The 14,188-nt window shown below is 34.0% G+C and overlaps 1 long non-coding RNA gene across 2 annotated transcripts; it reads left to right on the top strand.

The window, feature by feature from the left end:
* The first annotated feature begins 1,253 nt into the window (after positions 1-1,253).
* On the top strand, positions 1,254-5,683 carry LOC139977916 (uncharacterized). Of its 2 annotated transcripts, none has more exons than XR_011796740.1 (4): positions 1,254-1,369; positions 3,174-3,253; positions 5,054-5,158; positions 5,510-5,683. It is a non-coding gene; the product is annotated as an uncharacterized lncRNA (long non-coding RNA). The 2 variants fall into 2 exon arrangements; XR_011796741.1 differs by lacking the exon at positions 1,254-1,369 and adding an exon at positions 1,876-2,023.
* The last annotated feature ends 8,505 nt before the right edge of the window (positions 5,684-14,188 follow it).

Raw genomic sequence — 14,188 nt, forward strand, 5'->3', positions numbered from 1 at the left:
TTGATTCTTGTTTATTGTCCAATATATGGACTTAAATACATTTGACGAACTTAACTGATGGGCAATATAAACTTTCATATTTTGTAAGACAGCCAGATGTGCAGTGGCCTAAACACAAATATCGTTATCGCTGTGTACCAGCAGTGTAATAATTATTTATAGGAAGTGCGTATCAAGTACGATTGTTAGCTTAGCTTCATAACATACTGTTCGTGCAACAACTTAGGACGAATCATAGAAAGGATGAGAACGAACGTTGTCGACGTCGTTGTGTAAACGGTCTGTAACACCCCATCGAGTGCAGTTAGGTAGGCAATATGTAATTTATTACGCAGTGTCCAACTGTAGGCTTGTAATAAGCTAAAGTCTAAATTTAGCTTATTGCATCTGCCAAACTAAGTAAGTAGCTGAATTAGTAGGCCTGAATGTTACTGCGATTATAATCGAATAAACTGAGCTGACGAGTATTCAAGTTCAAAAGAGCACTGAAAAAGTACCATGCTAAAAAAAAATTAAAAAAAAATTTAACATTTTTTTTTCGATACTGAGAGGGGGGAGACGTTGCTCCCATGCCCCCCCCCCTGGCTACGTCCCTGTTGCTTGAGACTAAAATAGTTTGATAAATTTCTAATTGTTTCTATTAGCATTGACTTGGTTACGTTGTAAACTTCTTTAAACGTTTCCAGGACATCAAAGGAAAAATGTGTTACATTCTTACACTATATATATTTCACATGAGCAGGTGAAAGGGACATTAACAGGTGCGGCGGATCCGGGAAAGAAGGAGTAGAACCCCCAAACTGATGGGACACTTTCTTACTCACAAAATACCGTAGAAAACACACAAATGCAATGAGACATTCAGCAGTTTACATATTGGAATTTTCTATGGTATGACTTACCAGGCTAAAAAGTAAGAAGAGAGAATTATGGTGAGATGATTTATTAGAAAAATTGTGATTTGGCACAATGCGACATTCAGCAGTTTACATATTATGTAGAACGTTTTCGTCATCAGTGGAAAGTGCAACGAATCTGCCAAGTGAACTTTCCCGCATCACGTGTCTTTTTCTTTTCAAGGCCTAGATGTCAATCTGTAATTCTAGCTTTCATTCCAATGAACAGTTGAATTAATACCAGCAAATTTGCCTGTTGTTATTTGCGTTTGCGTCACTTAGTCTACTGCTTCAAGAAACCCTGCTGTGCTCAAATACTAGAGGATGATTACTTCAATTTGTTGCGTGCTAGCTTGTGATTGGTGGCAATGGGAATTCAAAGAGTTCTTATTGGTGGTTCTATTCCTTAAAAGCAGCTGTTTGGAATGATTTCTCTACCAGAAACTTCCAGTTCGAAGACTTCCAGATCAGAGGTAAGGTGGAGGTTAAATCATATCCGTTGGTGCAAGAATTTCAAAGACTGCAGCTGTACCATGATTAGTCAATGTCTTTCATCTTAATTTAAATTTAAAGAAAGTGTACTTCTACATAAATTGTAGAGACGTCTACTACCCATTGGGTTTTGACATTCTCTGCATGATCCTTAGCATCTCTTAAGTGTAACATTTAAATTATGCTGAAACGTTGTACCATATTTAGGCAGATTGTATCATAACCCGTGATGCTTAGTAGCGGAATAAGTCACTAAAATGTTCTTGCAATTTACATTTACATCGCATATATATCATATTCTATACGTGTTCTCATCATATCAATTACAAGGAGATATCATTTGCGCCTGCAGTATCGTATATAAACACATAAAGGTACGTAAACTAAAAAAAAAGTAAGCTGAAAAATCGGTAAATGTCACGAACAGTCAGTTTTTCGCAAATTGAATACTTTTCACGAAAAGATACTTATTATGTCACGTAACGCCTTAATATGTTGTTCTTTAGTGTTATTAACCTGCTCCAAGCTTTGTCGGTTGACAAGTAGATGTCCCGTTTCGATCTATTAACGTGAACTAAAGTAGAGGAGTTATTTCCATTTGGTCCATTTATTTTGACATGTAACGTTTTCATGAAGTAAGTACATACATTTTGATGAAATTGAACTTTTTTGTATCATTAACGTATCATCATATGTCAATTATATCGGATCGGAGGCGTTGAACATCCTTCTTCAAAATATTCTTAAAGTGCTTAATTAATTTCCGTCTCTTTGTAAAGTAAACGGTTATTTATGCTGATATATCAATAGTTTGTCAAATTCATTAACTCTTAAATAGTGTTATGTCTAGATATGCGGTAATGTCGTCACTCGTCACACAAGTATATGCAAGCCATCAGGCACAGTGAGCAGTCACCAATAAGTGAAAATTTCTGAGCGACGCGGCTTAAGTTTTCTTAAGTTTCATAATGTCTATAATATTACCAAACAAGTGTTTATGACTTCACTGACATAAATGAGACTTGTACAAATATTAAATGAAGAATCACATCATGATATCACAATTTGATGGCAATTCTCGCTTTTATATGTTTCTATGCAATTAATGTATATATCTACTATCATAAACTTTGAAATAACGAGTTGATACTCCAGTTCTCCCATACATGCGTAGGATGGCATTTTTCCACACTGTATCATTCACATTTCGCTTCATTCAAATCAAACCGGTGGGCTATAATGTTTCCGTAATGGTCACATAAATGAGACCCAACAGAATGATATCTTCAAATAACGATGGCGGGTTAAACCTTCCTAGGTCTTAATTACTTTCAGTATTCAAACCTCAGTCGTAATTCAAGAATTCTGGTAGGATATAATAATGATTCTCGGATTGAAGATATTTTTAAGTAGTAAATGGCAGTATGTCTTACATGACATTATTCAAAACAGTTTTATTTGTTTTGATTCAAATCAGCCTTACCAGGAAGTTGGACGGTGTTGTTCGTGTGGGTGTGTGTGGGTGCGTGCGTGGGAGGTTACAGTCCAGTGCCTGGTCAATCAGGATGATGGGGAACTGAATATATAATAATGCATTGTTCTTTCCACAATTGTCTTAGGAAAACAATCTTTCCTCCAAAAATTGATGCTTTGGCATGGATGTCTCCCGATGATACGCGGTGTCTTACTTTGTGATTGTTTATTCGTGTTTATTTGATTGGAAGCACCTAGTGACTTCCATTTGATTTGTGGTTTACTGTTATTTGTCTTTGTTTTGTTTTCTAGAAAAGCGACACGTAAAAACGATAAAATGGCTACAAAAGTGTTTCTCATCCTATTAATCGTAGCACTGTGTGCTCTCTCAGGTAAGATGGCCACAACAATTACATACCTAACTTCCAACTGTATATTTTCGTGTACATGTAGAATGTTTAAGTAAAATGTCATATTCCAGGCAAGAATAATAAAATATAATTGAAAAAGTTGCTGTTGAGATATTCACCTTAAAACTATGCTAGATCTTTGGAATGTACCTTAAAAACTGAATTAATGACGACGTCGGCAGCTCAGTGAAGGCATAAATGTTTCTGTTAATGCACTGATTAGTTTAAATTAACTAAAACGTTTTCTCTAACTTCACATAATGCAACAGAGCAAGTTTGGATGACAATATGCACCTTGTTATTTGAAATTTTGAACTACATTGTAAACATATCATATGAGACCAAGTCTAATGTGGTCCCATTGTATTTTGTGTTGCATCGGAGGATTTAAAGGTCTTTAGGATTAGACTATGTAGTCATTTCAATTTTTTAATTGTTAAAACTGCTAAAGCTCAGATGTTGAAAGGGTTCATTATAAAAAAAAATACATATATAAAAGGATATACCCAAAACAAAATGTGAATAATGTCATCCTTTAACACATTATCAATATGATCAGAATATTGAACAATATTATAAACGATTAATCTTACATGTTTACTAGTTTTTGTTAAACGCACATAGAATAGTACTGGAATGTACCTGCCTATCATATCAGAGTCAAAAGAATCTGAAAAAAATAGATTAACACACTACAAATGTTGCAAGGTGGAGTATCACGACGCACGGAAAGGCAAATTGTTCTAATATTTTTCTTAGTGAGAAAACTCACCACAGTAAGTTGCTGATATGGGTTGGTTGGGAGGATATGGGTCTCGTGGCCTAAAAGTGGAACATCATTCATATTTTTTTCACCCATTCGTAACAAAATGTCTACATTGAAAGTATAAGTATCTGGTTTATATATTACTTCCATGATACATATTGTCATAGGACATATTTCATTAGTTTAAGCCAATGAACAGGATAGTCGGAGAGAATGTCGATGCCTGACTTTAAGCCCGTCTCTGTGAACACCATACTTTAATCGAATTATCTAGCTCTTCATAAATTATTAAGTTATATAAGTTGTAATTCCGAAATATTCGAATGGTCCGCACACAGGAGTTTTCAATGGTGTGCTCCGCTTGTCGAGAATGTAGCCAGCTTTGTTTAACCCAGTCCTTGGGGCAGGGTCGGGGTGTCTAATTTTGTATAATGAAGGGTGCTTGGACGCAACATTGGTTTTGATGTTGTTCGATTGAACATCCTCCGCAAAAAGACAAATCATTTCTTAACCAGAAAAAAAGGAGGCCTTTGAAAATGGACGGAGGGGGTTGCATAAGCATCGTGGCACACCTAGCGTAGGGGTTTATGAGAGGAAAGTTTAAAGGGTATTTGGAGTGATTTGGAGATTGCATTCAAGAAACTTCCGTCATAACAGGACGTATACTATACTTATTATAAACATTAAGGGTGGATAATCTCCTTCATGTTCCCTACGAAACACGTTTTGTTAAATTATCTGTCAAACTGATTTGTAACTTGTCTTAAACAATATATTATCTAAAAGACTTGACCAGATTTCGATTTCTCAATGACCCAACTTATCTTGAGACTCAGCTTCTAACAACTCAAATAAAAGTGTGGTCCTGTGTACTCCCGCCTCCATGCAAACCCTCTCAACCATATAAAAAAAAAACTATGTTGGAATTATCATTTTTCTGTTACATGATATTCTTGTATGTACTGTAATGTCCTTTTGTATTTCCTATATATTATTTATTGTAATTTAACCATTAGAAGCAACACAATGGTGTGAGTCGAGTAAGGGAGGAGTCATCCCCTTGGGAGACGAAGTCTCTACCGCAGGTTATACCTATCGATGTACCACCAGAGGATTGGTTTGTAAGTATCGATTAAATTCATGAAAGTATCAATTTGAGATTAATGAAATAGTAAATACTTGTAAACTAATACAACAACTTCACTCAATGAATATATTCATCCAGTTATTAATGAAAAAACATTAATTACTCATGTTTCTTCAGAAGTTATGACGTGGATTATTATTGAATAATGCAAGGGAAGTTCCTATTTAGTATGTTCCTTGTGGACTTAATGTATAGGCTTATGTGTAGATTTCATGTCTATTTCTTATCATCTTATAGCACCGGTAATCGAGTTAGATATTTAACTGTTACAATTGTCTGTTTTTTCCTTCTGTCTTACAAAATGGCGATCTCTTCATACTTCCAGCTGCCTGAAAGTGAACGAAAAAGCATACAGACCATGCATGCAGGGAACAATTTTCTCGTAATTTAAACTCCAACGGTTAATGGTAGTGGGAAGTGCGAATTGTATCACACTATTTGATTTGACGACCTCAGATCATGTTTATGATTGGATTTGAATAAAAAGCTGATAAAACTATCTACGTACAGTGTGTTTTCAATGATCTATACACGTGACATTCAGATGTAATCATAGATACGGAATGCTTATGTCTGACAGCTAGCACCACGGCTTTATGATTGCACGTGGCCTTACATTAGCTGACCAACAAATAATGTCATTGCCCGGATAGATTCTGCTGACAGGTTTCCAAACAACTTCACGGCCCGCTCCCTCCACAAACATGCCCATAGCTAAATACGGGGATTGCTCGTGCTTGACATATCTTGAGGTACATGATCATATTTGGATATTTGTCGAATTTGTGTAATGCTTTTGGTAATGTGTTCCGTAAAAAAGAACTTTTTTGGTCGTCTTTAAATTGATTTTAATAACAGCAAAATACTAAATTAGGTTACTTTATGAATAATTAATAATCAGTTATTATAAGGTACTATCGTCTTTAAAAGCCTTCACAGCGTTGGGATAATGAAATGCATCGACACGGACGAAGTTTGCTTCAAATATGACGTATCGGCTGATAGTGGAACCCTTTGATTTGAGTAAAATTGCAGCTCTGATTAAGAACTGGGCGATCAGTAAACCTATTCTGTTGGTAGCTGGAGTTCGAGAGTATTAACTTGCAGTGTGCTATTTACAGGCGCGTCATTAGTTGAATGAATAATAAATACTTAGCATTAATGAATACTGACAAAAGTGAAAAAAATAAACCAATTGAAAGTGAAAGTTATTGTAAAGGCAAACTCTGACTATACAAGTATGCTCACTAAGAATGAAATGCTGGATTAAATACTCAACGAGATTTAACAATGGTTAATGAGATCGTATGTTAATATCGAATTCATATATCTTCAAGTATCGGCGTACTGCATGGTAAGTAACAGCTAATATTCAAGAAGATAAGACCTTAAATATTAGAAAATGAGCATTATTACTCATTTATATGTATATCTCTATTTAGTAACAATGGTCAGGGGAGTTCCTCGAACTATCATACAATCGAATTGTGCTGTATTAAGGGCCCCGCCTCCCAGACATACGCATATAGCGCATACCTTGATCTAAGAGCGGTCAGCGAAATAATTCAATAATAAATTTGTTATGTTGCCAAGGTGCGTCATAGTACCAGGTCGCTTATAGAGAAAATCGTTAGTAATACTGGTCAGCCGTGCTATTCAAACCATCATACAATAAACAGTTGTTAGTAACAATGATCAGGGGAGCTGTTTGAACTATCATATAGTAGACTCGTGTTGTACCAAGGGCCCTGCCTCCTAGACGGTTGCTTATAGCGCATACCTTGATCTAAGAAAGGCCAGCCAACGTTTCAACAATAAATTCGTGATGGCGTCAATATGTAGTGACTGTGTAGTGACTGCTCTGACAGTCTAATGGGCAGTGATGTAAACATGTTCATTGTGTTTATGTCTTTTCATTCTATAATACAAAGAATGCTGTAATATCGGCTTCCTTCTGGTTCTTAACACAAAGTACAGAACAGATGTTTGAACAATGGTTTAATTGTAAAATACATAGATCCCATGAATAAGAGATGGCCACCCTGTAGACCATGAGCTGAAGAAGCTATATATATATATATATATATATATATATATATATATATATATATATATATATATAACTCTAAATTAGACCGTTGGGCGACATAGGATAAAAAGAGCACTTAGGGCAACATTGGCAATTTAATGTTATTGTTTCACACTGGACCATTGTAAAGACTCCAGTTTGAGTGCTTTTAAATATAATCCTTTTGCAAAATACAAATACCAAGGATTTTAATTAAATAATCAATTAATTGTACACAAACACACTTAGGGCGACATATAGATGTCGCCCTAAGTGCATCTCAGTGAATTTAACTGTGAAACAGCACTTTGGGCGACATCGCATCAAATAACACTTAGGGCGACACTGGCATTTTAATGTAATTTCATCACATTGAAGTCCAGTATGGGTACTATTTATAGTAATCCCTTTGAAATATATATTTAGCAAGGAATTAACTAAGTAATTAATTAATTAATTACACATATACATGTAATACAATACTATTTTGTCACACTGGACCACTGTATAGGACTCCAGTGTGGGTACTATTTATAGAAATCCATTTGCAAGACAATAAACCAAGTAGTTTAACTAATTAATTAATTAATAACACATATTCATGTTGACGTATGTGAATTTAGCTCTTTTCACAACACTTGGGCAACATATCATAAAAACAGCACTTAGGGCGACAGTGGCAATTTAATGAATATTTCATCAAACTGGACCACTGTTAGGACTCCAGTATGGGTATTATTTATATGTATCCCTTTGCACAATACATATAGCAAATAATTTAACTAATTAATTATTTAATTGCACATATACAAGTTGTCCTATGTAAATATATCTCTTTTCACAACACTTAGGGCGACATAGAATAAAAACAGCACTAAGGGCGACATTGGCAATTTAATGTTATTCCATCACACTGGACCACTGTAAGGACTCCAGTATGGGTACTATTGATAGTAACCCCTTTGTAAAATTAATATAGAAAATAATCTAATTGACTAAGTAATTAATTACACATATACAAGTTGTCCTATGTAAATTTATCTCTTTTCACAACACTTAGGGCGACATAGAATAAAAACAGCACTTAGGGCAACATTGGCAATTTAATGTTATTCCATCACACTGGACCACTGTTAGGATTCCAGTATGGGTACTATTCATAGTAATCCCTTTGTAAAATAAATATAGAAAATAATGTAATTTACTAAGTAATTAATTACACATATACAAGTTGTCCTATGTGAATTTATCTCTTTTCACAACACTTAGGGCGACATAGAATAAAAACAGCACTTAGGGCAACATTGGCAATTTAATGTTATTCCATCACACTGGACCACTGTTAGGACTCCAGTATGGGTACTATTGATAGTAACCCCATTGTAAAATAAATATAGAAAATCATCTAATTAACTAAGTAATTAATTACACATATACAAGTTGTCCTATGTAAATTTATCTCTTTTCACAACACTTAGGGCGACATAGAATAAAAACAGCACTTAGGGCGACATTGGCAATTTAATGTTATTCCATCACACTGGACCACTGTTAGGACTCCAGTATGGGTACTATTCATAGTAACCCCTTTGTAAAATAAATATAGAAAATCATCTAATTAACTAAGTAATTAATTACACATATACAAGTTGTCCTATGTGAATTTATCTCTTTTCACAACACTTAGGGCGACATAGAATAAAAACAGCATTTAGGGCAACATTGGCAATTTAATGTTATTCCATCACACTGGACCACTGTTAGGACTCCAGTATGGTTACTATTCATAGTAACCCCTTTGTAAAATAAATATAGAAAATCATCTAATTAACTAAGTAATTAATTACACATATACAAGTAGTCCTATGCGAATTTATCTCTTTTCACAACACTTAGGGCGACATAGAATAAAAACAGCATTTAGGGCAACATTGGCAATTTAATGTTATTCCATCACACTGGACCACTGTTAGGACTCCAGTATGGGTACTATTCATAGTAACCCCTTTGTAAAATAAATATAGAAAATATTGTAATTAACTAAGTAATTAATTACACATATACAAGTAGTCCTATGCGAATTTATCTCTTTTCACAACACTTAGGGCGACATAGAATAAAAACAGCACTTAGGGCGACATTGGCAATTTAATGTTATTCCATCACACTGGACCACTGTTAGGACTCCAGTATTGGTACTATTGATAGTAACCCCTTTGTAAAATAAATATAGAAAATCATCTCATTAACTAAGTAATTAATTACACATATACAAGTTGTCCTATGTAAATTTATCTCTTTTCACAACACTTAGGGCGACATAGAATAAAAACAGCACTTAGGGCGACATTGGCAATTTAATGTTATTCCATCACACTGGACCACTGTTAGGACTCCAGTATTGGTACTATTGATAGTAACCCCTTTGTAAAATAAATATAGAAAATCATCTAATTAACTAAGTAATTAATTACACATATACAAGTTGTCCTATGTAAATTTATCTTTTTTCACAACACTTAGGGCGACATAGAATAAAAACAGCACTTAGGGCAACATTGGCAATTTAATGTTATTCCATCACACTGGACCACTGTTAGGATTCCAGTATGGGTACTATTGATAGTAATCCCTTTGTAAAATAAATATAGAAAATAATGTAATTTACTAAGTAATTAATTACACATATACAAGTTGTCCTATGTGAATTTATCTCTTTTCACAACACTTAGGGCGACATAGAATAAAAACAGCACTTAGGGCAACATTGGCAATTTAATGTTATTCCATCACACTGGACCACTGTTAGGACTCCAGTATGGGTACTATTGATAGTAACCCCATTGTAAAATAAATATAGAAAATCATCTAATTAACTAAGTAATTAATTACACATATACAAGTTGTCCTATGTAAATTTATCTCTTTTCACAACACTTAGGGCGACATAGAATAAAAACAGCACTTAGGGCGACATTGGCAATTTAATGTTATTCCATCACACTGGACCACTGTTAGGACTCCAGTATGGGTACTATTGATAGTAACCCCTTTGTAAAATAAATATAGAAAATCATCTAATTAACTAAGTAATTAATTACACATATACAAGTTGTCCTATGTGAATTTATCTCTTTTCACAACACTTAGGGCGACATAGAATAAAAACAGCATTTAGGGCAACATTGGCAATTTAATGTTATTCCATCACACTGGACCACTGTTAGGACTCCAGTATGGGTACTATTCATAGTAACCCCTTTGTAAAATAAATATAGAAAATCATCTAATTAACTAAGTAATTAATTACACATATACAAGTTGTCCTATGTGAATTTATCTCTTTTCACAACACTTAGGGCGACATAGAATAAAAACAGCATTTAGGGCAACATTGGCAATTTAATGTTATTCCATCACACTGGACCACTGTTAGGACTCCAGTATGGGTACTATTCATAGTAACCCCTTTGTAAAATAAATATAGAAAATCATCTAATTAACTAAGTAATTAATTACACATATACAAGTAGTCCTATGCGAATTTATCTCTTTTCACAACACTTAGGGCGACATAGAATAAAAACAGCATTTAGGGCAACATTGGCAATTTAATGTTATTCCATCACACTGGACCACTGTTAGGACTCCAGTATGGGTACTATTCATAGTAGCCCCCTTTGTAAAATAAATATAGAAAATATTGTAATTAACTAAGTAATTAATTACACATATACAAGTAGTCCTATGCGAATTTATCTCTTTTCACAACACTTAGGGCGACATAGAATAAAAACAGCATTTAGGGCGACATTGGCAATTTAATGTTATTCCATCACACTGGACCACTGTTAGGACTCCAGTATTGGTACTATTGATAGTAACCCCTTTGTAAAATAAATATAGAAAATCATCTCATTAACTAAGTAATTAATTACACATATACAAGTTGTCCTATGTAAATTTATCTCTTTTCACAACACTTAGGGCGACATAGAATAAAAACAGCACTTAGGGCGACATTGGCAATTTAATGTTATTCCATCACACTGGACCACTGTTAGGACTCCAGTATTGGTACTATTGATAGTAACCCCTTTGTAAAATAAATATAGAAAATCATCTAATTAACTAAGTAATTAATTACACATATACAAGTTGTCCTATGTAAATTTATCTTTTTTCACAACACTTAGGGCGACATAGAATAAAAACAGCACTTAGGGCAACATTGGCAATTTAATGTTATTCCATCACACTGGACCACTGTTAGGATTCCAGTATGGGTACTATTGATAGTAATCCCTTTGTAAAATAAATATAGAAAATAATGTAATTTACTAAGTAATTAATTACACATATACAAGTTGTCCTATGTGAATTTATCTCTTTTCACAACACTTAGGGCGACATAGAATAAAAACAGCACTTAGGGCAACATTGGCAATTTAATGTTATTCCATCACACTGGACCACTGTTAGGACTCCAGTATGGGTACTATTGATAGTAACCCCATTGTAAAATAAATATAGAAAATCATCTAATTAACTAAGTAATTAATTACACATATACAAGTTGTCCTATGTAAATTTATCTCTTTTCACAACACTTAGGGCGACATAGAATAAAAACAGCACTTAGGGCGACATTGGCAATTTAATGTTATTCCATCACACTGGACCACTGTTAGGACTCCAGTATGGGTACTATTCATAGTAACCCCTTTGTAAAATAAATATAGAAAATCATCTAATTAACTAAGTAATTAATTACACATATACAAGTTGTCCTATGTGAATTTATCTCTTTTCACAACACTTAGGGCGACATAGAATAAAAACAGCATTTAGGGCAACATTGGCAATTTAATGTTATTCCATCACACTGGACCACTGTTAGGACTCCAGTATGGGTACTATTCATAGTAACCCCTTTGTAAAATAAATATAGAAAATCATCTAATTAACTAAGTACTTAATTACACATATACAAGTTGTCCTATGTGAATTTATCTTTTTTTACAACACTTAGGGCGACATAGAATAAAAACAGCACTAAGGGCGACATTGGCAATTTAATGTTATTCCATCACACTGGACCACTGTTAGGACTCCAGTATGGGTACTATTCATAGTAACCTCTTTGTAAAATAAATATAGAAAATAATTTAATTAACTAAGTAATTAATTACACATATACAAGTTGTCCTTTGTGAATTTATCTCTTTTCACAACACTTAGGGCGACATAGAATAAAAACAGCACTTAGGGCGACATTGGCAATTTAATGTTATTCCATCACACTGGACCACTGTTAGGACTCCAGTACGGGTACTAGTGATAGCAACCCCATTGTAAAATAAATATAGAAAATCATCTCATTAACTAAGTACTTAATTACACATATACAAGTTGTCCTATGTAAATTTATCTCTTTTCACAACACTTAGGGCGACATAGAATAAAAACAGCACTTAGGGCAACATTGGCAATTTAATGTTATTCCATCACACTGGACCACTGTTAGGACTCCAGTATTGGTACTATTGATAGTAACCCCTTTGTAAAATAAATATAGAAAATCATCTAATTAACTAAGTAATTAATTACACATATACAAGTTGTCCTATGTAAATTTATCTTTTTTCACAACACTTAGGGCGACATAGAATAAAAACAGCACTAAGGGCGACATTGGCAATTTAATGTTATTCCATCACACTGGACCACTGTTAGGACTCCAGTATGGGTACTATTGATAGTAATCCCTTTGTAAAATAAATAAAGAAAATATTGTAATTAACTAAGTAATTAATTACACATATACATGTAATGCAATACTATTTTGTCACACTGGACCACTGTATAGGACTCCAGTGTGGGTACTATTCATAGAAATCCCTTTGCAAGACAATAAACCAAGTAGTTTAACTAATTAATTAATTAATAACACATATTCATGTTGGCGTATGTGAATTTAGCTGTTTTCACAACACTTGGGCAACATATCATAAAAACAGCACTTAGGGCGACAGTGGCAATTTAATGTTATTCCATCACACTGGGCCACTGTTAGGACTCCAGTATGGGTACTATTGAAAGTTATCCCTTTGTAAAATAAAAATAGCAAATAATTTAATTAACTAAGTAATTAATTACACATATACGAGTTGTCCTATGTGAATTTATCTCTTTTAACAACACTTAGGGCGACATACCATAAAAACAACACTTAAAGACATTGGCAATTTAATGTTATATCATCACACTGGACCACTGTTAGGAATCCAGTATGGGTACTATTGAAAGTTATCCCTTTGTAAAATAAATATAGCAAATAATTTAATTAACTAAGTAAATAATTACACATATACGAGTTGTCCTATGTGAATTTATCTCTTTCCACAACACTTAGGGTGACATAGCATAAAAACAACACTTAGAGCGACATTGGCAATTCAATGTTATATCATCACACTGGACCACTGTAAGGACTCCAGTATGGGTACTATTGAAAGTAATCCCTTTGTAAAATCAATATAGCAAATAATTTAATTAACTAAGTAATTAATTACACATTCCATTGAATTGATGCATTTTTCACTAAAAATCAACGTAAGGTTGCAGCCATTTGAGGGAGATATTTGATATACATGACAGTTAAACTACCAAAAACAGGTTTCACCTGGCTTATAACGTGTTTCTCCTCACTGCAGCATGCATTTAACTGTCAAGTGCTGCAGGAACGAAAAATTAGCAAAATTTCCTAAAATTCAGAGTGCCCCTTTAATAGTTGGCATGATTCTAGAAATGACCAACTTTGTTTTGAGTATGAAAGTCACCTTGAGACCTTTCACCTTCTGCAAAGTTACAGGTGTCTATATGAATAGAAGTTTTTGTGTGATTTCTTGAAATAATGAGTGTGGACATGTCCCA

The sequence above is a fragment of the Apostichopus japonicus genome, chromosome 12 (genome assembly GCF_037975245.1).
Source record: "Apostichopus japonicus isolate 1M-3 chromosome 12, ASM3797524v1, whole genome shotgun sequence".
Classification (NCBI taxonomy): Eukaryota; Metazoa; Echinodermata; class Holothuroidea; order Aspidochirotida; family Stichopodidae; genus Apostichopus; species Apostichopus japonicus.